The sequence below is a fragment of the Odocoileus virginianus genome, unplaced genomic scaffold (assembly GCF_023699985.2).
Source record: "Odocoileus virginianus isolate 20LAN1187 ecotype Illinois unplaced genomic scaffold, Ovbor_1.2 Unplaced_Contig_11, whole genome shotgun sequence".
In the NCBI taxonomy this organism is placed as follows: domain Eukaryota; kingdom Metazoa; phylum Chordata; class Mammalia; order Artiodactyla; family Cervidae; genus Odocoileus; species Odocoileus virginianus.
This window is the reverse complement of record NW_027224328.1, coordinates 63,720-89,671: the sequence shown is the minus strand read 5'-3', so window position 1 is coordinate 89,671 and position 25,952 is coordinate 63,720. Positions and strand designations below refer to the sequence as shown.

The 25,952-nt window shown below is 40.1% G+C and overlaps 1 pseudogene; it reads left to right on the top strand.

Annotated features, from left to right (window-relative positions):
• The first annotated feature begins 9,846 nt into the window (after nt 1-9,846).
• On the top strand, nt 9,847-25,163 carry LOC110137276 (antigen WC1.1-like; annotated as a pseudogene).
• The last annotated feature ends 789 nt before the right edge of the window (nt 25,164-25,952 follow it).

Sequence of the window (25,952 nt, the reverse complement as noted above, 5' to 3'; positions counted from 1 at the left end):
TTAAAGCATGTATTCACATACTAAGAAACTCAGTTCACATGAGTTGCCCCCATATACTTGTCACTTTCAACTTTGGTATGATCGTTCCAAAGAGCATCAAATGTTTTCTGAGCTTGCACTTGTCTCTAAAGTACAAGGCAGGATATACCAGTTCCCTTTACATTCTTTCTGAACACAATCTCGGCATTAAATCTCAGTCCCTACACACACACACACACACACACACACACACACACAAACACACACACACACACACACACTGACTGGATCATCAGTTCAGTTCAGTCACTCAGTCGTGTCTGAATCTTTGCAACCCCATGGACTGCAGCACGCCAAGCTTTCCTGTCCATCACCAACTCCCAGAGTTTACTCAAACTCATGTCCATTGAGTCAGTGGTGCCATCCAACCATCTCATCCTCTGTCATCCACTTCTCCTCCCGCCTTCAATCTTTCCCAACATCAGGATCTTTTCAAATGAGTCAGTTCCTCGTGTCAGGTGACCAAAGTTTTGGAGCTTCAGCTTCAGCGTCAGTCCTTCCAATGAATATTCAAGACTGATTTCCTTTAGGATGGACTGGTTGGATCTCCTTGCCTAGTCCAAGGGACTCTCAAGAGTCTTCTCCAACACCACAGCTCAAAAGCATCAATTCTTTGGCGCTCAGTTTTCTTTATAGTCCAACTCTCACATCCATACATGACTACTGGAAAAATCATAGCCTTGACTAGACAGATTTTGTTGGCAACGTAATGTCTCTGCTTTTTAATATGCTGTCTAGGTTGGTCATAGCTTTTCTTCCAACAAGATTTTATATCCACTTTCAAAATACTATATTTTAAATTTCTTTTTGTTCATTAAAATATCTTCTATGCCATTTGTATGGTTGCCAGTATTTCAGTCATCCCATGTCACTGAATCATATCTTCTTTATCTAATCCTATTTACTGTACATTAATATTTTCAAATACAGTGCTGTGATAAAGTTCTGTGAACATCTACATTGACTTAATAGAAAAGCCATTATTTTTTCCTCAAGATAGCCAATTTAAAGGCCTCCATATATATATATTGCCTAATTGTACAGCACAGTAGTTTTCAATATTCTCACCAACATTAATGGAATTAAAAGAGTATTATTTTGGGGACTTCCCTGGTGGTCCAGTGGCTAAGACTTTGTGCTCCCAATGCAGGGGGGCTGGGTTCGATCCCTGGTCAGGGAACTAGATCCCACAAGTAAGAATTTGCATGCTGCCACTGAGACCCAGCACAACCAAATAAATAATTAATTTTTTAAAAGAGTATTATTTTCTTCATAGTCTTGACATAAGAGCATTCACCATTTTTTTTATCCACATAAACATTATACACAAAAAGTTATCTTCCTTCCTATATTACTGTTTAAGATATCTTACATATCAATATTTTTTCTCTAGAATGTTTTAAAACTTCATATTCATTTATAAGAACTCCCTATAAACAAACAACATGTCTTGTTTTTCTTACTTATTTTTGTAAATATTTCCACCAGTTTTTGCATATGTTTTTGAGGTTGTATATGTGTATGGAGGGTTATGTGATCAAATCTATAATATTTTACTTTTTTGACTTCTGCCTTTAATGCAATGTTTCAAATGCCATTCTTCATCTCAAAACAACATTGAATTAAGTTTTATTTCCTACAAATAATTTTGCAGTTTCACTAAAGAATAGTCAAAGCCTTATTTTGAATTTATTTTTTTATCTGAATTAATTTTACTATGTGTGATGGTGTAATATCATCACCAGATAGGAGTTACATTTTAGATATGTGATATCTTAGCCCCATCACAAAATAAAAACACATTGTTTCATGATTTCATGGATATGATATCAAAAGTACAGGCAACAAAGCAAAGATAGACAAGTGGGAATATATCAAACTTAAAAAGCTTCTTCAAGCCAAAGGAAACATCAACAGAGTGAAAAAGCAAGCTAGCACTAATTATATAAGGTTTTAATTTCCAAAAAATTAAGGAACTCCTGCAACTCAAGGAAAAAAAACCCCAAACCTAATAACTCATTTAAAAAATTGATCAAGGGCTTGAATAAACATTTCTCTAAAGACACACAATGGCCAATGGGTATATGAAAAAAATGCTTGACATTGTCAATCATCAGGGAAATGTAAATCAAAACCACAAAGAAATATCATCTCATACATGTCAGAATGTGGGAAGGAAATGGCAACCCACTCCAGTATTCTTGCCTAGAGAATCCTGTGGACAGAGGAGCCTGGTGAGCTGCTGTCTATGGGGTTGCACAGAGTCAGACACGACTGAAGTGACTTAGCATGCATGCATGCATTGGAGAAGGAAATGGCAGCCCACTCCAGTATTTTTGCCTGGAGAATTCCAGGGATGGGGGAGCCTGGTGGGCTGCCGCCTGTGGTGTCACACAGAGTAGGACATGACTGAAGCGACTTAGCAGCAGGAGCAGCAGGAGCAGCAGCAGCATGTCTGACTGTTTTTTGGGTTTTTTTTTAAGACACTGAAGTGTTGGCAAGGTTGTGGAGAAATTGACACTTTCTGTGTACGTATCCATGTTAAATGTATAAATTGTATTAATAAAACTATGCAATCCCAGGGTTAAATCTCTGGGCTTTCACTGTCATGGATCCAGGTTCAATCCCTGACCTGGGAACTACTAGCCACAGCACAGCCAAAAATCAAACAAACATCAGCACAAAAACTATGACCAAAAAAATCTGTATGATTCATAGTGATGTCCCTTTTCATTCTTGAAATTGTTAGCTTCATTTTCTCTCTGCTCTTCTTAGGTATTGCTCAGTGTTCATCAATTTTCAATGAGCCATGTTTAAAGGACTTTCTTCTACGTTTTCTGTCTTATGCTTACCTTCTTTTGCATTAATTTTAATTCCTTTTTAAATTAACCCCAACATTCTACATCCTTTAGACTTTCTCATCTCCTAGTTTCTTAATTGGAAGCTTACATTTTTTTCACCTTCAGTCTTTCCTCTTCTCTAAATCTGGGGTATAAATTTCCCTTAGGCACTACTTGGGTTTCATTAGAAGAATTTATTACCATACCATTATTTTGTGTTTATTATCATTATTATCAATCTTTATTATCATTATTTCACAATATTTTGTAAGTATTAAATTTATTCCCAGATTCAGGTGTTTTTTTGGAATAGTGTTCCTGAATTTCCCCAAATAAGGATGGCTAACAATATTTTCTTATTAATTCTTAATTCTATTCCACTGTGGTCAGAGTAAATACTCTGTATGAATTCAAAGAGTGAAAGATTTTGTCCTATTACACGGTCATTTGGTAAATGTTCCTAGTGCATTTACAGTAATGTGAACTCTTACAATGTTGGGTGCATTGCTCTATGTGTTGCTTAGTTAAATGTGCTGATTATGTTGTTCTACATCTACTATAGTCTTTATTTTTTGTATGTTTGGTCTGTATGCTACTGAAAAATATATAGTAATAATCCCAAATTTTGATTGTGATTTTGTCTATTTCTTCTTTTCAATCTGTCAAGTATATTTCAAAGCTATGTTCTGTTACCTTTCTTGAATTTTGTTGTCTATAATATCTTTATTAAGGGTGCATCTCATTATAATCATGAAAATTCCCTCTTTAATTCAATTAGTATATCTTGGCTTAAAGTCTACTTTCTGGGACATTGGTATAGCTACTCCAGTTTTCTTACAGTTAGTACATATTTTCTATCATTTTACTTTCAACCTTTCTTTGCTTTCATAATATAAGGTGAGCATTATGCAAGTAACATCTGCATCAATTTTGTTTCATCTTAATCTATTTACTGTAAATGCAGTTACTGATATTGATGTGTTGGTATCTACAATTTGCTTTAAAAAATTATTTATTTATTTTAATTGGAGGCTAATTACTTTACAATATTGTAGTGGTTTTTGCCATACATTGACATGAATCAGCCATGGGTGTACATGTGTCCCCATCCTGAACCCCCTCCCACCTCCCTCCCCATCCCATCCCTCAGGGTTGTCCCAGTGCACCAGCTTTGAGTGCCCTGTTTCATGCATCGAACTTGGACTGGTGATCTATTTTGCATATGGTAATATACATGTTTCAATGCTATTCTCTTAAATCATCCCACCCTCGCCTTCTCCCACAGTGTCCAAAAGTCTGTTCTTTATATCTGTGTCTCTTTTGCTATCTTGCATATAGGGCCATCGTTATCATCTTTCTAAGTTCCATATATATGCGTTAATATACTGTATTGGTGTTTTTTGTCTGACTTACTTGACCCTGTATAATAGGCTCCAGTTTCATCCACCTCAATAGAACTGATTCAAATGCATTCTTTTTAATGGCTGAATAATATTCTATTCTGTATATGCACCACAGCTTTCTTATTCATTCATCTGCTGATGGACATCTAGGTTGCTTCCATGTCCTGGCTATTATAAACAGTGCTGTGATGAACATTGGGGTATATGTGTCTTTTTCAATTCTGGTTTCCTCAGTGTGTATGCCCAGCAGTGGGATTGCTGGGTCATATGGCAGTTCTATTTTCAGTTTTTTAAGGAATCTCCACACTGTTCTCCATAGTGGCTGTACTAGTTTGCATTCCCACCAACAGTGTAAGAGGGTTCCCTTTTCTCCATACCCTCTCCAGCATTTATTTTTTGTAGACTTTTGGATAGCAGCCATTCTGACTGGTGTGACATGGTACCTCATTGTGGTTTTGATTTGCATTTCTCTGATAATGAGTGATGTTGAGCATCTTTTCATGTGTTTGTTAGTCATCTGTATGTCCTCTTTGGAGAAATGTCTGTTTAGTTCTTTGGCCCATTTTCTGATTGGGTTGTTTATTTTTCTGGTATTAAGCTGCATGAGCTACTTGAGCTATTTGAGATTAATTCTCTTTCTGTTGCTTTGTTTGCTATTATTTTCTCACATTCTGAAGGTTGTTTTTTCACCTTGCTTATCATTTCCTTTGTTGTGCAAAAGCTTTTAACTTTAATTATGTCCCATTACTTTACTTTTCCTTTTATTTCCATTACTCAGGGAGGTGGATCATAGAGGATCCTGCTGTGATTTATGTCAGAGAGTGTTTTGTGCCTATGTTTTCCTCTAGGAGTCTTATGGTTTCTGGTCTTACATTTAGGTCTTTATTCCATCATGAGTTTATTTTTGTGTATGGTGTTAGAAAGTGTTCTACTTCCTTCTTTTACAGATGGTTGACCAGTTTTCCCCCGCACCACTTGTTAAAGAGATTGTCTTTTCTCCATTGTATATTCTTGCCTCCTTTGTCAAAGATAAGGTATTCATAGCTGCAGGGATTTATCTCTGGGCTTTCTATTTGTTCCATTGATCTGTATTTCTGTCTTTGTGCCAGTACCATACTGTCTTGATGACTGTACCTTTGTTCAGTTCAGTTCAGTCTCTAAATCATGTCTAAACTTTGTGACCCCATGAACTGCAGCATGCAAGGCCTCCCTGTCCATCACCAACTCCTGAGTTTACTCAAACTCCTGTCCATTGAGTCAGTGATGCCATCCAACCATCTTATCTTCTGTTGTCCTCTTCTCCTCCTGCCCTCTCAGTCTTTCCCAGCATCAGGGTCTTTTCAAATGAGTCAGTTCTTCAAATCAGGAGTTTCGGCTTCAATATCAGTCCTTCCAATGAACACCCAGAACTGATCTCCTTTAGGATGGACTGGTTGGATCTCCTTGCAGCCCAAGGGACTCTGAAGAGTCTTCTCCAACACCACAATTCAAAATCATCAGTTCTTCTGCACTCAGTTTTCTTTATATTCCAACTCTCACATCCATACATGACTACTGGAAAAAACATAGCCTTGACTAGATGGACCTTTGTTGGCAAAGTAATGTTTCTGCTTTTTAATATGCTATCTAGGTTGGTCATAACTTTCCTTCCAAGGAGTAAGTGTCTTTTAATTTCATGGCTGCAGTCATCATTTGCAGTGATTTTGGAGCCAAAAAAATTAGTCAGCCACTGTTTCTCCATCTATTTGCCATGAAATGATGAGACCAGATGCCATGATCTTAGTTTTCTGAATGTTGAATTTTAAGACAATTTTTTCACTCTCCTCTTTCACTTTCATCAAGAGGATCTTTAGTTCTTCTTCACTCTGCCATCAGGGTCATGTCATCTGCATATCTGAGGTTATTGATATTTCTCCTGCAATCTTGATTCCAGCTTGTGCTTCATCCAGCCTGGCCTTTCTCATGATGTACTCAGCATATAAGTTAAATAAGCAGGGTGACAATATACAGCCTTGACGTACTCATTTTCCTATTTGGAACCAGTGTGTTGTTCCATGTCCAGTTCTAACTGTTGCTTCCTTACCTGCATATAGATTTCTCAAGAGACACGTCAGGTGGTCTGGTATTCCCAACTCTTGAAGAATTTTCCACAGTTTATTGTGATCCACATAGTCAAAGGCTTTGGCATAGTCAATTAAGCTGAAATAGATGGTTTTCTGGAACTCTCTTGCTTTTTCAATAATCCAGCAGATGTTGGCAATTTGATCTCTGGTTCCTCTGCCTATCCAAAACCAGCTTGAACGTCTGAAATTTCATGGTCCATGTACTGTTGAAGCCTGGCTTGGAGAATTTGGGGCATTACTTTACTAGCGTGTGAGATGAGTGCAATTGTGTGGTAGTTTGAACATTCTTTGGCATTGCCTTTCTTAGGGATTGGAATGAAAACTGACCTTTTCCAGTCCTGTGGCCACTGCTGAGTTTTCCAAATTTGCTGGCATATTGAGTGCAGCACTTTCACAGCATCATCTTTTAGGATTTTAAATAGCTCAACTGGAATTCTATCACCTCTACTAGCTTTGTTCGTAGTGATGCTTCCTAAGGCCCACTTGACTTCACATTCTAGGATGTCTGGTTCTAGGTGAGTGAGCACACCATCGTGATTATTTGGGCCGTGATCTTTTTTGTACCATTCTTCTGTGTATTCTTTCCACCTCTTCTTAATATCTTCTGCTCCTGTTAGGTCCATACCATTTCTGTCCTTTATTGAGCCCATCTTTGCATGAAATGTTCCCTTGGTATCTCTAATTTTCTTGACGAGATCTCTAGTTTCTCCCATTCTATTGTTTTCCTCTATTTCTTTGCTTTGATCGCCGAGGAAGGCTTTCTTATCTCTCCTTGCTGATCTTTGAATGCTGCATTCATATGTGTATATCTTTCCTTTTCTCCTTTGCTTTTCACTTCTCTTCTTTTCACAGTTATTTGTATGGCTTTCTCAGACAGCCATTTTGCTTTTTTCCATTTCTTTTTCTTGGGGAGGGTCTTGATCCCTGTCTCCTGTAAAATGTCACGAACATCTGTCCATGGGTTTGTGATATAGTCTAAAGTCAGGCAGGTTGATTCCTCCAGTTCCATTCTTCTTTCTCAAGATTGCTTTTGCTATTCAAGGTTTTTTTGTATTTCTATATACATTGTGAAATTAGTTGTTCTACCAATACCATTGGTAGCTTGATAGGGAGTGCATTAAATATATAGATTACTTTGGGTAATATACTCATTTTCACTATATTGATTCTTTTGATTGATGAACATGGTATATTTCTCCATCTATTTGTGTCATCTTTGATTTCTTTCATCAGTGTCTTACAGTTTTCTATATATAGGTCTTTTGTTTCTTTAGGTAGATTTATTCCTAAGTATTTTATTCTTTTCATTGCAATGGTGAATGGAATTTTCCCCTTAATTTCTCTTTCTGTTTTCTTAATTGATCTACCTGCTTTATGTTCCTTTTTCTCTCCTTGTTTTTCTTCCTTTAGTATTAAATAAATCTGTTATTATTTCAGGTTTTCCTTTTGATTTTCAGCAACTTTACTAGGAGTGGGGTTTTTCATACTCTTCCATTTATTTTTTACAAAAAATTTTCTATCATTATATCTTCAAACATTACTTCTGTAGTTCTGTCTCTCTGTCTCTAGATCTCTTTCCCCTCTCCTCTTCCTCTTTCTTCTGCTTCTCATCTCTCATCTTTAGGACTCCTCTGAAGGAGGTGAAAGTGAAGCTGTTCTGTCGTGTCTGACTCTTTGCGACCACATGGATTGTAGCCTACCAGGCCTCTCGGTCCATGGGATTTTCCAGGCAAGATTACTGGAGTGGATTGCCACTTCCTTCTCCAGGGGATCTTCATGACCCAAGAATTGAAACTGGGCCTCCTGCATTGTAGGCAGACACTTCTACCGCCTGAGCCACCTGGGAACACATTATAACTCCTCTAAGTCACTATATTCTGAGTTCTGTCTAAAATTCGTTTAAACTATTCATTCACTTTTTAAGGTTGGGAGTGGTTCCTTTGTTATTTTCGTTTATTAATGATTATTTGGTAATTTTTTTCATAATTTTATGTGTTTATTCTGTCCACTTTTTCCTCCTAAATACATTGATCATAGTTAATATCCTTATCTGCCAAGTCCAACATTTCTATCATGTGTGTCTTTTCATTCTCTTATTTTCTTTTTTCACTTTGATCATTTGTCATGTTATCCTAGCTTGTCAAATATCATGCTATTTTTTCTTGAGTGCTATAAATTATATATGAGAAAGTAAGCTATCCCAGATACATTTTCTAACACCTGAAAAGATTTACCCTTTGTTTTGCTAGACAGGTAGGGGGGAGGCGTATATGTCACTCAAACATCTAAATATAACCTAAAACTGAGCTGTAACAAGTGTGAGTTGCAGTTTTGGTGGCACTCAGTCCACCTCTGATTTCTCTCTCCCTATGACAGAACCTTTCAGAGTTTTCAGTTCACAGCCCGGATTCTTTGGTAGCTCAGTACCCAAAATAATGAAAAAGACTCTGCTTTCCAAATCTTTTTATATAGTTCTCTAGCTTCCTGCCCTTCACAGCTTATATACTGGGCAGATCTTTGAGGAGAAAACGTGCTGTGTGAGAGAGGCTCTCAAGACTCTAATTTTGTCACTCCAGCACCAGGTAACTCCCAAATTATGCTGGCTTCCTGTCACAATAGTAGTCCTCTGCTTCCCCAGATTCTGAATCATTAAATTATGCAATGAATCAGCAAATTCCCACAGAGAAAAAGAAGCCATGAATCCTTGACTAACATTGAAATAATCTCCATTGTTTAGAATTTTAGCATTCTCCATGTTGTGTTAACAAATGTTGAATACATTTACTGTTTCTTAAAAAACATTTTCCAGCTTTTAAAGTTGTATCCAGCAAGACCCAGCAAAACACACTGGCCTGCTGTGAACTCCTCCATTCTCCCTGGAAGTGGAAAATTTTAGGTTTAATTCTCTACTTCATATTTACTAAAAGTGCAGCACTGATAGACATTATTTAACCTTTCTTTATGTCACTTTTATGTATAAAACGAGAGAAGAAAACATTGAGTCTGTTAATGAAGAAAACATTGAGTCTGTTAATGTTATTTGTTCAAGGGCTTTCAGAGCAGGAATATAACTTACTTCTGCTCAGTGATAGAATCAGAAGGGCTTCACTAGTGGTTCAGCGGTAAAGAACCTGCAATGCAGGAGACACTGGTTAGATCGCTGGGTCAGGATGATCCCCTGGAGGAGGGCATGGCAACCCACTCCAGTATTCTTGTCTGGAGAATCCTGTGGACAGAGGAGCCTGGCAGGGCTACAGTTCATAGGGTCTTAAAGAGTCGGATATGACTGAAGTGACTAAGCACACATACACATTATTTCCCCCTCAAGATCATGTAACTCCAAAATTTGATTAACAGAGATTCTTGACACAAAGTCCAAGGAGGGATTGTATGTTTGGGGGAGAAGAAGAACATTCTCTGATTCCCAGTGGGGTCTGGTAAATGTCGAGCAAGGTTACCTGACATCATCTCTCATGCAAATTGTTCAATCCACTCAAAAAGTTCACATTTTTTTTAGGCTAAGTATCCAGATCTGAAGTCTGAAGCTTAGAACCAAAAGTGATATATTCTGGGGTAAACCAAGACATCTCAGAATCCATCTGTTTTTCAGTTTTGAATGACTGTACCAAGGAGAAGGATTCTAATGGTAGACGATTCATGACTACTATCTGAGGCATCTGATGAGGCCAGTTCTGACTCTGCTCCCTTTAATCAACCCTTTTAACTCTTAGGTCAATGGCATCAAAGTGTGTGTGGTTTTTAAGGAATCCATCCAGCTGCCGGCTCATTCCTGTGACTCTGAACCATTTAACTGCTCTGGAAAGAGAGACCAATATTTCCTGTAAATCTTTCCTAGATGCTCTGCAGAACTCTACAGATCAGAATGTTAACTCTGATATGACCTTGTAACACCTTCTGTCTCAGACTACTCTCTAGAGTGTTTTCAGCTTAATATTTCCTGTTTGGCTGTTTCCTCTTACTATTCAACCTTATTAATTCTCTTACCACTGTGTGAGAAACCAGACCCCGCTGCTGCCCCAGTGCAATGACTCCCGGTCAGAATCAGCAGAGTCTGCAGCCTCAGAGGAGAGCGCCCCTTACTGCTCAGGTGAGGGTCCCACAGGACAGAAGACCCTTCCCATTTCCCAGGTCAACGCCCATTGTCTCATTTCTCTCTCCTCAGACAGCAGACAGCTCCGCCTGGTGGACGGGGGCGGTCACTGCGCCGGGAGAGTGGAGATCCTTGACCAGGGCTCCTGGGGCACCATCTGTGATGACGGCTGGGACTTGGACGATGCCCGCGTGGTGTGCAGACAGCTGGGCTGTGGAGAAGCCCTCGATTCCACTGTCTATTCCTCCTTTGGGGAGGGATCAGGGTCCATTTGGCTGGACAACGTGAAATGCAAAGAGTCCCACGTATGGAACTGCCCTTCCCAGGGCTGGGGGGAGCACTACTGAGATCATAGCGAGGATGCAGGGGTCATCTGTTCAGGTATGGTCAGTTCATTGCCCACCAGCTGGGAGAATGGAAAGTTCCAAGAAAGCTGGTGTCTGATGAGAGGGAAAATAGGGGACGGGTGGGCTAGAGAGGACTGAGACTACTATCCATCCTCCCTGAGTGCACTAACTGTGAGCAATGAGCTTCATATACTTTCCTCTTACAAGTCTCTGGTATTCTTTTCTTCTCCAGTGGTCTTACCTGACACTAAAATAGCTTTATTTATTCTCCCAGTTAAAATAAATCCTCATGATTTTTTTTTTCATAATTCACTTTTTATAAGAGTGAAACATTTGCTAACAGCCACATACACACTCTCTTTGCACAGGAAGGCTATGACAGGCAGGGACAAAAATGAGGATGTACTTTCCTGGGTGGAGTTTTTGCTATACAAGCAGTGTGAGACATTATTTTGCACTAGGTTAGTATGAGTGGAGGCTACTCCTACTATAGGAAGACATCATTTACATATTTCAAGGATGTCCCTATAGAAGATATCATTTAACAGCTCAGAGATTCTTATAGATTTGTGCCAGATTTCAAGTTTTCTTTGCAAATTTAGACATAAATGTTCATATTTCTTTGATGGTAGAGAACTGTTGATGAAATGCTCTGACTCATATATTCTTCCATTGTTACTAGAGAAGTCTCTCTCTCCAATTTTTCCTTTAAAATATCTGCATAAATGCAAACTTTGGAGGAACACTTAGCCATGTACTGACAAGTCAAAAGTGGAGGTTAAAAAAAACTTGAATTTCTGTGTTTTATGATAAGAGATTATATAGTTTATACTTGATAACTTCAATGATATAAGAGACTTGCATTTGAGGGCTTACTTGGAGTAAGTGGACAAATATAATTTTTGAAGAAGGTGGGAAATGTTTTATAGTAGCTGGAAGGAAGGAGAAGGGCAATGGGAGCTGATGAAGGCAACTGTGAGCTTCTCTGAGCAGCACTGAGGGGCCGGGTGTGGTGTGAAGATTGCTATGTGTATCTAAGGACACAGGATATGTGCACAGCAAAAGACTAGGCAAGGATATATCTTTATTATATTTACTCACATAAGTCTTCTATTTAATAGTTTTCTTGGAATTCTCACACACTTATTTTTCCATGTAAATTTTAAAGTCAAGTAGAAAATAAAAAAGACATACTATATCTCAGAAGTCTCTATCCTGATACGTATAAGACTTTATTGATTATTCAACATATATTTGAGTACCCAAACAGAGATTTAATCTGGGCCATGGCAGTGGAAGCACTGAGTCCTGACCACTGAACTGCCCAGCAAGTTCCTCATTTTGCTGATGGTGCCCTTTGCTGTGCAGAAGCTTTTTAGTTTTATGTCATCTTGCTTAGTTAGTTTTGCTCTTGTTGCCTTTGCTTTTGGCATAAAATCCAAAAAGCCACCCCCAAAACTGATGTCTACAACTTTTCCTTCCTGTTTTTTTCTTCCAGGATTTTTATGGCTGCAGGACTTAAGTCTTTGATCCATTTTGAATTAATTTCTGTGAATGGTATAAGAGAGTGGTCTAGTTTTATTTTTTGCATGTAGCTGTCCAGTTTTCCCAACACCACTTATTGAAGAGACTGCCCTTTCTGCATTGCATATTCCTAGTTCCTCTGTCAAAAATTAATTAACTGTATGTATTTGGGTTTATTTCTGGGCTCTCTATTCTATTCTGTTGATCTCTGTACCCATTTTTATACTAACACTATACTGTTTTGTTTAATACAGCTTTGGCATATAGCTTTAAATAAGGAAACATGGGCCCTCCAATATTGTTCTTCTTTCTCAAGATTGCTTTTAGCTGCATGTTGCATGAGGCTCTTTAGTTCTTCTTCACTTTCTGCCATAAGGGTGGTGTCATCTGCATATCTGAGTTTATTGATATTTCTCCCAGCAATCTTGATTCCAGCTGTGCTTCTTCCAGTCCAGCATTTCTCATGATGTACTCTGCATATAAGTTAAATAAGCAGGGTGACAATATACAGCCTTGAGGTATTTCTTTCCCTATCAGGAACCAGTCTGTTGTTCCAGGTCCAGTTCTAACTGTTGCTTCCTGACCGGCATACAGATTTCTCAAGAGGCAGGTCAGGTGGTCTGATATTCCCATCTCTTAAAGAATTTTCCAGAGTTTGTTGTGATCCACACAGTTAAAGGCTTTGGCATAGTCAATAAAATAGAAGCAGATGTTTTCCTGGAACTCTCTTTCTTTTTTGATGATCCAACAAATATTGGCAATTTGATATGTGGTTCCTCTGCCTTTTCTAAAACCAGCTTGAACATCTGGAAGTTCACAGTCATGTATTGTTGAAGCCTGGCTTGGAGAATTTTCAGCATTACTTTGCTAGCATGTGAGATGAGTGCAATTGTGTGGTAGTTTGAACATTTTTAGACATTGCCTTTCTTTGGGATTGAAATAAAAACTGACCCTTTCCAGTCCTGTGGCCACTGCTGAGTTTTCCAAATTTGCTGGCATATTGAGTGCAGCACTTTCACAGCATCATCTTTTAGGATTTGAAATAGCTCAACTGGAATTCCATCACCTCTGCTAGCTTTGTTCATAGTGATGCTTCCTAAGGCCCACTTGACTTCACATTCCAGGATGTCTGCTCTAGGTGAGTGATCACACCATCGTGATTATCTGGGTCATGAAGATCTTTTTGTGCAGTTCTTCTGTGTATTCTTGCCACCTCTTCTTAATATCTTCTGCTTCTGTTAGGTCCATACAATTTCTGTCCTTTATTGAGCCCATCTTTGCATGAAATATTCCCTTGGTATCTCTAATTTTCTTGAAGAGATCTCTAGTCTTTCCCATTCTATTGTTTTCCTCTATTTCTTTGCACTGATCACTGAGGAAGGCTTTCTTATCTCTCCTTGCTATTCTCTCCCTTCAGGGAGCTTCCATAAGCCTCTTGTCCCCCTCCATCAGAGGGCAGACCGACTGAAAACCACATTCACGGAAAACTGACCAATCTGATCACATGGACCACAGCCTTGCCTAACTCAGCGTAACTATGAGCCATGCCAATACAACCATGGGTCCGTCTCAAGACGGACAGGTCATGGTGGAAAGTCCTGGCAAAATGTGGTCCACTGGAGAAGGGAATGGCAAACTACTTCAGTATTCCTGTCTTGAGAACCCCAGGAACAGTATGAAAAGGCAAAAAGATAAGACACTGAAAGATGAGCTCCCCAATTTGGTAGGTGCCCAAATTGCTACCGGAGATCAGTGGAGAAATAACTCCAGAAAGAATGAAGAGACAGAGTCAAAGCAAAGACAACACCCAGTTATGGATGTGACTGAGGATAGAAGCAAGGTCCAAAGCTATGAAGAACAATATTTCATAGGAACCTGGAATGTTAGGTCCATGAATCAAGGCAAATTGGAAGTGGTCAAACAGGAGATGGCAAGAGTGAATGTCGACATTTTAGGAATCAGCAAACTAAAATGGACTGGAATGGGTGAATTTAACTCAGATGACCATTATATCTACTACTGTGGGCAAGAATCCCTTAGAAGAAATGGAGTAGCCATCATAGTCAAAAGAGTCCAAAATGCAGTACTTGGATGCAATCTCAAAAATGACAGAATGATCTCTGTTCATTTCCAAGGCAAACCATTCAATACACAGTAATCCAAATCTACGCGATGGCAACCCACTCCAGTACGCTTGTCTGGAAAATCCCATGGATGGAGAAGCCTAGTAGGCTGCAGTCCATGAGGTCGCTGGGAGTCGGACACGATTGAGTGAATTCACTTTCACTTTTCACTTTCATGCATTGGAGAAGAAAATGGCAACCCACTCCAGTATTCTTGCCTGGAGAATCCCAGGGACAGGGGAGCCTGGTGGGCTGCTGTCTATGGGGTTGCACAGAGTCGGACATGACTGAAGTGACTTAGCAGCAGTAGCAGCGTGCCCCAACCAGTAATGCTGAAGAAGCTGAAGTTGAATGGTCCTATGAAGACCTACAAGACCTTCTAGAACTAACACCCCCAAAAGATGTCCCTTTCATTATAGGGGACTGGAGTGCAAAATTAGGAAGTCAAGAAACACCTGGAGTAACAGGCAAATTTGGCCTTGGAGTACAGAATGAAGCAGGGCAAAAGCTAACAGAGTTTTGCCAAGAGAATGCACTGGTCATAGCAAACACCCTCTTCCAACAACATAAGAGAAGACTCTACACATGGACATCACCAGATGGTCAACTCCGAAATCAGATTGATTATATATTATTTGCAGCAAAAGATGGAGAAGCTCTATATGGTCAGCAAAAACAAGACCAGGAGCTGATTGTGGCTCAGATCATGAACTCCTTATTGCCAAATTCAGACTTAAATTGAAGAAAGTAGGGAAAACCACTAGACCATTCAGGTATGACCTAAATCAAATCCCTTACGATTATACAGTGGAAGTGAGAAATAGATTTAAGGGACTAGATCTGATAGACAGAGTGCCTGATGAACTATGGATGGAGGTTCATGACATTGTACAGGAGACAGGGATCAAGACCATCCCCAAGAAAAAGAAATGCAAAAAAGCAAAATGGCTATCTGAGGAGGCCTTACAAATAGCTGTGAAAAGAAGAGAAGCAAAAAGCAAAGGAGAAAAGGAAAGGTATACCCATTTGAATGCAGAGTTCCAAAGATTAGCAAGGAAGGCTTTGCTTTACTCAGTAGCTATTTGTCTATCTTTTTCTGAAGTCTACTTGGTAAATTTGTATATTCCCTTAAAGAGTTTCTTCTTACTACAGAAATATTCTGTTGCACATATGTCATATTAAATAATATATGAGAGTAGTTTAGAATCTATTTAACTATTTTCCTTTAAAAATTATGTAAGTGAAATTTTAAATATAAATTTATTCTGTTTATGGACTAATTTATTCAATACACTTTATTTCCATGAACCATTATCATTAATTTATATTTGCTTCACTATTTTGTTGATTAGCATTGATTTAAAGAAAATCTATTTCACTGAATTTTATTCATCTGCTCATTTATTTAATAAATATTTAACAAGCACCTATCATGGTATTTAGAAAATGTTCTCCATCCATACTTGTTGAATGAGTGCATACAATGTGCAAGCACTGTCCTGATAGAAGAAACACAGGGTAATTAAAGTATGCAAGGTCCTTCCTTCATTCAGGGGTGTGTTAATGTGTGTGTGTGTGCATTTATAGATGCCTGTGTTTACATTTGTTATTGAATATGGAGAGTGATTAACAAGTAAATATTTAAAGGTGTTTCAGATATCTTTCTCTACCTTTAATTTTTTCTCCAGAATATTTTGCAAATTCTCTTATTTATTTTTAGGAACCCTAAAAACTAACATCATTTACCATTTTTCTTACATATTTTTGGAAATATTTCCCCATCTTTTGTGTATGATTTTAGGTTTGTATATGTGTATGGGAGGTTATGTGATCAAATTTATAATGTTTTAGTTTTTTGACTATGCCTTTAATGTAATGTTTCAAATGCCATTCTTCATCTCAAAATAACTTTTAATCAAGTTTATTTTCTACAAATAATTTTATAATTCCACTAAATAATATCTAAAACCTTACTGTATATGAATTTATTTTACTGTGTATGATGGTGTAATACTGTCACCAGTTGGGAATTACATTTTAGATATGTGGTATTTTTACTTATAATTTTAAAATAAAAATATATTATTTCATGATCTCATGGATATGACACCAAAAGAATAGGTAAAAATAGACAAGTGAGAATATCCCAGATGGCTCAGTGGTAAAGAGTTCACCTGCCAGTGGAGGAGACACACAAGACATGGATTCAACCCCTGGGTCAGGAAGATCCCCTGGAGAAGGAAATGGCAACTCACTCCAGTATTCTTGCCTGGGAAATCTCATGGACAGAGGATCCCATGGAGGTTCCATGGGGTCGCAACGAGTTAGACATGACTGAATGACTGAACACCAGCATGACAGTAAAAGAAGCAACAGTAGAGTGAAAAGGCACCTAGCAGCAAATCATATAAGGGATTAATTTGCAAAATATATAAAAATCCTACAGCTCAAGTGCAAAACAAAAGCAACAACAGCAAAAGCTCTAATTAGCTGATTAAAAAAATTGGTCAGGGACTAGCCATTTCTCCAAAGAAGACGTATGGATAGCTAACAGGTATATGAAAATATACTGACATCTCTAATCATCAGAGAAATGTAAATGAAAACCACAATGAGATGTCATCTTACACCTGTCAAAATGGCAATAATTTTAAAAAAGACAAATGCTGGCAAGCTTATGGAGAAACGGGAGCTCTTCTGAATATTTATCCACATTAAATGTGTATATTGCATCTCAAATCTATGAACAAAAAAATCTGTATAATTTGTAGTGATTTGCCTTTTCATTCTGGTATTAAGTTTTTTCTCTCTGCTCTTGATTAGTATTGCTCAGTGTTGATCAATTTTCGGTGAGCCATGTTTGAACAGCTTTCCTCTATTGTCTTTGTCTTGTGCTCACTTTCTTTTTTAGATTAACTTTTATTTTTTTCTTTATTAATTCCAATCTTGTACATCCTTTAGGCTTTATTTCTCATCTCCTAGCTTCTTAAATGAAAGCTTACATTTTTTCATTTTCCATCTTTCCTCTTTTCTAAATCTAGGGTATAAATTTCCCTTAGATACTACTTTAGTTGCATTGGAAGAATTTAGTTACAGCATATCTTTGTTACCATTATTTCACAATATTTTCACGTTTGAAAGTTATTTCCAGGCCCAGGAATTCTTTGGAAGAATATTTCTTAATTTTCCCAGTAAGGATGGCTAAGTGTATTTTCTTATTAATACTTAATTTCACTCTGGTCAAAGTCAATATTCTGTATAAATTCAATTCTCTGAAGGTTTTTGTTCTATCATATGATCATCAAAACATCTACTTCTGCTTTATTGACTATGCCAAAGCCTTTGACTATGTGGATCACAACAAACTGTGGAAAATTCTGAAAGAGATGGGAATACCAGACCACCTGACCTGCCTCTTGAGAAATCTGTATGCAGGTCAGGAAGCAACAGTTAGAACTGGACATGGAACAACAGACTGGTTCAAAATTGGGAAAGGAGTACAGTCAAGGCTATATATTGTCACACTGCTTATTTAACTTGTATGCAGACTACATCATGAGAAATTCTGGGCTGGAAGAAGCACAAGCTGGAATCAAGATTACCGGGAGAAATATCAATAACCTCAGATATGCAGATGACACCACCCTTATGGCAGAAAGTGAACTAAAGAGCCTCTTGATGAAAGTGAAAGAGGAGAGTGAAAAAGTTGGCTTAAAGCTCAATATTCAGAAAACTAAGATCATGGCATCTGGTCCCATCACTTCATGGCAAATAGATGGGGAAACAGTGGAAACAGTGACAGACTTTATTTTGGGGGGCTCCAAAATCACTGCAGATGGTGACTACAGCCATGAAATTAAAAGACGCTTACTCCTTGGAAGAAAAGCTATGACCAACCTAGACAGCATATTAAAAAGCAGAGACATTACTTTGTCAACAAAGGTCTGTCTAGTCAAGGCTATGGTTTTTCCAGTAGTCATGTATGGATGTGAGAGTTGGACTATAAAGAAAGCTGAGCACCAAAGAATTGATGCTTTTGAACTGTAGTGTTGAAGAAGACTCTTGAGAGTCCCTTGGACTGCACAGGAGATCAAACCAGTCCATCCTAAAGGAAATCAGTCCTGAATATTCATTGGAAGGACTGATGCTGAAGCTGAAGTTCCAGTACTTTGGCCACCTGATGTGACGAACTGACTCATTTGAAAAGACTCTGATGCTGGGAAAGGTTGAAGGCGGGAGGAGAAGGGACAACAGAGAATCAAATGGTTGGATGACATCACTGCCTCAATGGACATGAGTCTGAGTAAACCCCGGGAGTTGGTAATGGACGGGGAGGCCTGGAGTGCTGCAGTCCATGGACCTGCGGAGTCAGACATGACTGAGTGACTGAACTGAGATGAACTGATGATCATTTAAAAATGAAAGTTTCCAGTGAATTTACAATAATGTAAATAACAAATTCTTTCACTGTTGGGTGTATTGCTCTATATACATTATTTAGCTAACTGTGTTGTTTACATCTGCTATGTACTTCATTCTTTTTTGTATACTTGGTCTGCATGCTATTGAGAAATGCATGTTAAAGTCCCCTCATTTTGATTATGATTTTGTCTATTTCTGTTCTTCATTCTGTCAAGTATTATTCTATATTTCAAAGCAATATTTTGACATATTCTTGGATTTTAATATCTATAATATCTTCATTAAGGGTATATCCTGTTATAATCATGAAAATACCCTCTTTAACTCAATTAGGACATCTTGCTTTGAAGTCTACTTTCTGTGACATTTATATAGCTATTTCAATTTTCTTATGGTTAGGATTCACACAGCATGTACATTTTTCCCATCATTTTACTTTCAACCTTTCTTTACCCTCATATATAAGGTGAATATATTCAAGGTAGCATTTACATGGATTTTGTGGTTTTATCAAGATGGGCTTTCTACTACACTTGATAAAGGCTTGAGAAAGAACATAAAAAAAAAAAGAAGAGATGGAGAAATTGGAAAACATAAACTAAATGAAATGGGAGCACTGAATATGAAATAGAAAAAGTGAAACATGATCTTTTACTTTTATCTAATATGTTTCACTTTTTCTATTTCATATTCAGTCTTTCTATTCTGCCATCTTGAATTGGAAGTCCTATTTTGCTTTAATCTTGATCTCTCTGTCTCTCTCTCTCTTTTCCTGTCTGGCCACCTCCTGTTCCATTTGTCCCTAAATACATAAACTCTTTCTGAATTAGGTTGCAGACATGATGTCCTTTTATCCCTAAAATACTTCAGGAAATTTCCACAGTTATTAACCACACTTCAGTCAAGTCATCAGATGACTTCAGCCCCAGATGACATCTAAGTGCAACCACATGAAAGACTCTAAGGCAGAACTGCCAAATTGTGTCTTTCTCATATTACACCCAGGAAATCATAAGCAAACTGAAGTATATATTTTTGCTTTAGTTGCTAAGTTTTGGGGTGAATTTTTTTTTTACAGCACTATAACTAGAACATTTACCATGTGAACAGGATTTCTAAATAGAAGAATATTTGTCCTCTGATCTTTCATTTTACTCTTTCTACCTTATGCTGATCTAACATGGAGATACACTCATTCTCTAGTTTTTAATTCCAGCTATTAAGTTTTTCAGCTCTAGAATTTTTGTTTTTGTAATCATTTCCTTGTCAAGATACATATCTTGTGAGTTAATTTTATGAGCATTTTAATCATGGCTGTTTAAATTCTCTGTTGATGGAATCTAGAAAAAGGTACAGGTGAACCTATTTTTGGGCAGAAATAGAGATGAAGACCTAGAGAACAGATGTGAACACACTTCAGTGGTTAGGAGAGGGCAGGATGACTTGAGAGAGCAGCACTGACATATAAACACTGTCGCATGTAAAATAGATGGTAGCAGGAAGCTGGTATATAGCACAGGAAATTCAGGTAGATGCTCTGTGATGGCCTAAAGGGGTGGGATGATGGATGGGGTGGGAGGGAGGCTTGAGAGGGAGGGTATATAGATATACTTATGGCTGATTCACGTTGTTGTACAACAGAAACTAACAACATTGTAAAGCAATTCTATTCCAGTAATAAAAATAATAAATTAATAAAATAAATTCTCTGTCTGGTAACTCTAATAGCTGGATCCCCTGGGATATTCTTTCCAATGTTTCCTTTTGCCTCTTGAGTTTCCATGAAATCTCTTTTGTATAAGTATTTGTTTAAATGATAGACATTGAAGATGAAAAATTGTAGAAATTCTTCAGAAAGAATTTTGTTTTGCTTCTTCTATTTAGATATAGATTCAGGAGTAACACGCCTTATTTAACTCATTCTTAGTTCAACATTTGGCTTAAACCAAAATTATGGCACTGTCAAAAGCAGAATTCTCCATAGAGAAAGTGGATACTAAAGTTTTGATAACTTTACTGATATGTCACAGCCTTCATTTCAGGCTCCACTCTAGGTCATTTTTTAACCTTAATTTAGTTTTCTGTTCTTCAACCCTCCCAGCCCTCGGCTCATTGCGGTTTCTGCAGGAAACCAGACCCAGGTGCTGCCCCAGTTCAATGACCCCTATCTGAACCAGCAGGCTCTGCGGCCTCAGAAGAGAGCGCCTCCTACTGCTCAGGTGAGTGTCCCACAGGACAGAAGACCCTTCTCAACCCCTGCCCCCTAGCCCCCCTCACCAGCCGTCAACGCCCCATTGTCCCATTCCTCTCTCCTCAGACAGCAGACAGCTCCGCCTGGTGGACGGGGGCGGTCACTGCGCCGGGAGAGTGGAGATCCTTGATCAGGGCTCCTGGGGGCACCGTCTGCAATGATAGCTGGGACCTGGACGATGCCCGCGTGGTGTGCAGGCAGCTGGGCTGTGGAGAAGCCCTCAATGCCATGGGGTCTGCTCACTTTGGGGCAGGATCAGGGCCCATCTGGCCCTACCCTGGTTCCTGGGGCCATTTGTTTCTCATGCCCTGGATCCAAGAGAGTCTGGTTCCCCTGGTGCAGATTCTAAGGTTCTCCCACCTGCCCCTGAGTGTTGCTCCTCATCAGTGAGGTGCGGGTCCCAGGACTGTTTGACGCTCTGTCTCCTGAAGCCCAAGGAGAAGGGATGAGCCGGGTCCTCAGAGGCTGTCTCAGCAGGGCAGCTCCCTGACAATCCCTGGCTCTGCCTCGGGGCCACACTGGCCGGAGTGGAGTTGATTTGTCTCAGGAAAAGACTTGGAGGAGCCCAGCCACTATTAGTATATTTGTGTCTGAGGCTAGGATACCATCATCCAGAGCCCCCAGAAGTGCTGGCACAGGGGGTTTCTCTGTGCCTGGGACCTCTCCACACCCTGTTGCCTTGCTCTCCTTAGGGACCAGACCAGCCTCAAATCCTCTCCCTGGCATCTTCTCCCTGCCTTGGGTCCTCTGCCTCATCCTGGGGGCCCTTCTCTTCCTGGTCCTCATCATCCTGGTGACTCAGGTGCTCAGATGGAGAGCAGAGCGCAGAGGTGGGCTGCAGGGGGAACTGGGGACCAGGGAGCATGTGTGCAGGCAGGAGATGGGGCAGGTGTGAGGAGGGGAGCCTGGGCCAGGTCTCTGCTCTGAGTTGCAGAACTACATGTGCTCCATGCTGAGCTCTAAGGGCTGAGTAGACAGAAGACTGGGGTGTGAACTCTCATAAGTCATGGCCTCTCCTGTGAGACCAGAAAGAGTGAGGGCTGAGCTGTGAATTCAGGTCAGACGAGTGGAGAAGGTGCCAGCACAGTGCATGGGGTAAGAGATGATACTGAGGTCCAGGCAGCCTCTGTGTGAGCATCAGGGAGACGAAGGTGGGTCTGCTGGATCAGGGTGTCTGGGGTGGCATCTCTGACCTGCTGGGGGATCTCTCAGCCTTATCCAGCTATGAAGATGCTCTTGCTGAAGCTGTGTATGAGGAGCTCGATTACCTTGTGACTCAGAAGGAGGGTCTTCTGGGCAGCCCAGGTGGGTGTCTCTGCCTGCCCTCCTGGGACCTCTGGTTGTCACCTCCCATTGGCTGTGAACATCTTCTCAGCGTCCACAGACCCCACATGTGCCCCAGGCTTACAGAGGCAGCTCTCCAAAGTGGCAGGATGGCCTCTCAGAGCCCCGTGAGCCCCCAGCCCCCACCTACACTGCAGGAGTCAGGCCTGTCCCTTCTCAGCCTTATCACAGGTCGTGGGTGTGGGAGGGTCATTCTGTGCGTCATGCGATGTTTTTCTCCACTTTAGGCTTCCTGTCAGATGGTGAGGACAACAATGACTCCAGATCTGCTCCAGGTAATAGAGGTGGACCTGCCTCAGCTGAGTGTTGTGGAGGAGAGTTTCCCTCCTCATAGAGAGGAGATGTAAGGGGAACAGTCTTCCTTTGATGGACCAGAGGATCCCTTGTGTCCAGATAGGGTCTGTCCTTCCCTTTCTCTGGCTGTTCTGTGATGTCTCACATTGGGGCAGGGCTCTCTGTGTCCAGAATAACAGGCGCACACTGGTTTTAAAAATAATTTCTGTAAAGCACAATTTGTCAAAATACTTTAGTAATGCTCAATGGTGGGAGAGCATTGCTTTGGGATATATATTTTAAATCAGGAAATATTAAGATATGTAAAATCATGTTTTGGTTTATGGACACATCAAAATGAAACATGGTCTTAGAGAAAAAAATCTTTTGAAACAAGGAGTGACAGGTGCCTCTATTTAGCAGCTCAGAAACTCTGGGTCAGAAGGGATCTTAGGTATTTCCCAGACCAACCCACTTACTGTGGTTTCATCTGACCCCTGCTCTGCCCTCAGAAGCCCCAGATCAGAGGACTGTTGCCCTTGGTGAGGATTATGATGATGCTGAAGAGGTACCAGTGACTGGGACTCCTTCTGACTCTCAGGGGAGGAAGGAGGAAGTGATCCCAGAGAAGGGAGATGGGATGAGGCCTCAGACAGGTGAGTGGGGTTAGCTGATCCCCTGAAATCTTTGGTCTTTGTCCTGTAAAAGGTGAGTTTGAGCTCCTCAATGCCCAGGCTCTCTGCAGTTTCAAAATATGGGTAATCTCATGCATTCTATGGGGTCACACAGAGTCAGAGACGACTGAAGCAACTTAGCAGCAGTAGCAGCAGCATGCATTTGATGGACTTCCCTAGTGGCTCAGATGGTAAAGAATCTACCTGCAATGCAGGAGACCTGGGTTTGATCCCTGGGTCAGGAAGATCCCCTGGAGAAGGGAATGTCTACCCACTCCAGTATTCTTGCCTGGAGAATCCCATGGACAGAGGAGTCTGGTGGGCCTCAGTTCATAGTGTCGCAAAGAATCAGATACACCTGAGTAACTAGGACTTCTCTTCGCAACCATATGCCATCTTTAATGCTGTCAGACTCCTTGGGGGTGAGGAATCACTCTACTTTTGGCATTTATGTCTCCATAATGCAACATAAATTTTCACTTTATGTGGGATATGCTTGCATTAAAATTTATAGATTAGGGACTTTTCTGGTATTCCAGTGATTAGGACTCTGCACTTTCACTGCTAGGGCCTGGGTTCAATCCCACGTCAAAGAACTAAGATCCCACAAGCATTGTGTAGTAGCCAAAAGAAATAGATAGCTTATAGATTAATTGAGCATATTTACCAAATTCAAAAATAGACAAGTGTTTTGATAACATCTCTGTGCTGCCCTGTATATGAAAGATAGAGATTTAAAAAGTGTATTGCAGTATTGAAATTTGTGAGGCATCTGATAATTTAAGATGAGCTCTGTGTATAAGGTTGTAATGACATGTACAAAGTCTATGGTATATGGTGGCCTTAACATAAAGCCGTGTTGATGGATCATTGACTCAGAGCTTATGGTCAGCTAAGGTCTAGTTTCCTCCAGATATTTCAGTGGTCAAGAGCAAACATTCTTTCTCTGGAAAAGAGTATTTATCCATCTGAGGGCCCGTGTGGTCCCTGGGTAGGGGCCATCTGTGGATGTACCCGTGATACTCTTTGTGGACATTTGGGAGCATGTGTCAAGATAACTAAAAGCAGAGTTGGTTTAAGAGTCAGGAACTCAGATTTTCCCTGTGTCCAATCTCCCTCTCATTGTGATTTCACGTCTATCAGTTGTGAGAGGAGAACATTAAATTCATTGTTATGCTCTTACTATTCCTGGGCATCTCCTTGCTGATTGTGTAGCCTGGAGGCAGGTCTTCCCAGAGCTCCTGTGTGAGCACAGGTCTCCTGTGATGCAGGGTTTCCACATGAGCTGAGGCCCCAGAGACCACATGGACTGGATCTGAGAGGACAGCCCGGGTCCATCCTCACTGTAACTGATGTGAAATAGCCTGAGCCTCCTGCCCACACCTGGGTCCCAGGGGTGCTTTGTCATCATCACTTGTTTAACATGCTTCCAACACACTGTCCAGTTCCTTTGTCTCAGTTCTAATTATGCTTCTCTTTCCTCTTTCAGGCTCTTCTCTAAATGTCTCTAGAGAGGAAGCTGATCCTGGGGAAGGAGAAGAGAGCCCCTGGCTGCTCCAGGGGGAGAAAGGGGACCCTGGGTACGATGATGTTGAACTCAGTGTCCCGGGAACATCCACAGTGACTTTCCCATGATGTTGTATTAAATACAAGATGATGCCTCAGATATTCTAATTGCCTGTATTTCAATAGAGTGCTGACCTGTGATTGTGTTATATGGAAATTGCTCAAAATGAAATATTCTGAATAAAGTAACTTTTTTTTTGCTTTACTAATAGTTACCAAGTTCCATGTCAAATGCTTTTAGAGGATTGGTCCTCAAACACCATTTTCCTCAAAGGAAATACAAGATGAGTGCACTGCCCTATTTTCTCACCTCCTTCAAAGGCTAATGAGGCCATGACTTTGCCTGGGATCACAAATGCTCCAGGTCACTCTTACTTAGAAAAAACATCTAAACTTGGTCCACATTCACACCCTCATTCCTAGCATGATGAATTCATCGACCAGAAAATATAGTCAGAACCTGATAGAGTTATTTTATTTGGTGGGAATGTTTAGGACTCCAAGCCCAGGAGACAGCATCTCAGTAGCTCTGAGAAAACTGCTCCAAGGAGGCAGCAGAGGGGAAGTCAGGCTATATACAAGTTTGCAACAAAGGGAGCAGGCAGTCTGAACATCAAAGATCAGGTATCAAGTTAAGGAATTTAGCATTCTGTGTATGGGAAGATGCAAGCCTCTGGGCTCACTGAATTCATTCCTTTCATATGCACCTCAGCTATCTGGGGCCAATCCTGTTTCCTTGTTCACCTTAAGGAGTGGCAGATGGCTGCTTCTTGCATTCCCCCAGCTCCTCAGCAATCACCATGGGGGTGGCAGCATCCCCTGGATCACAGTTTTGGGAGCCCTCATTCACATTTGGAGGCCAGAAATCGCTGATGGCTGTGACATTTCTTGTTTATTGATATGGCAGGAGAT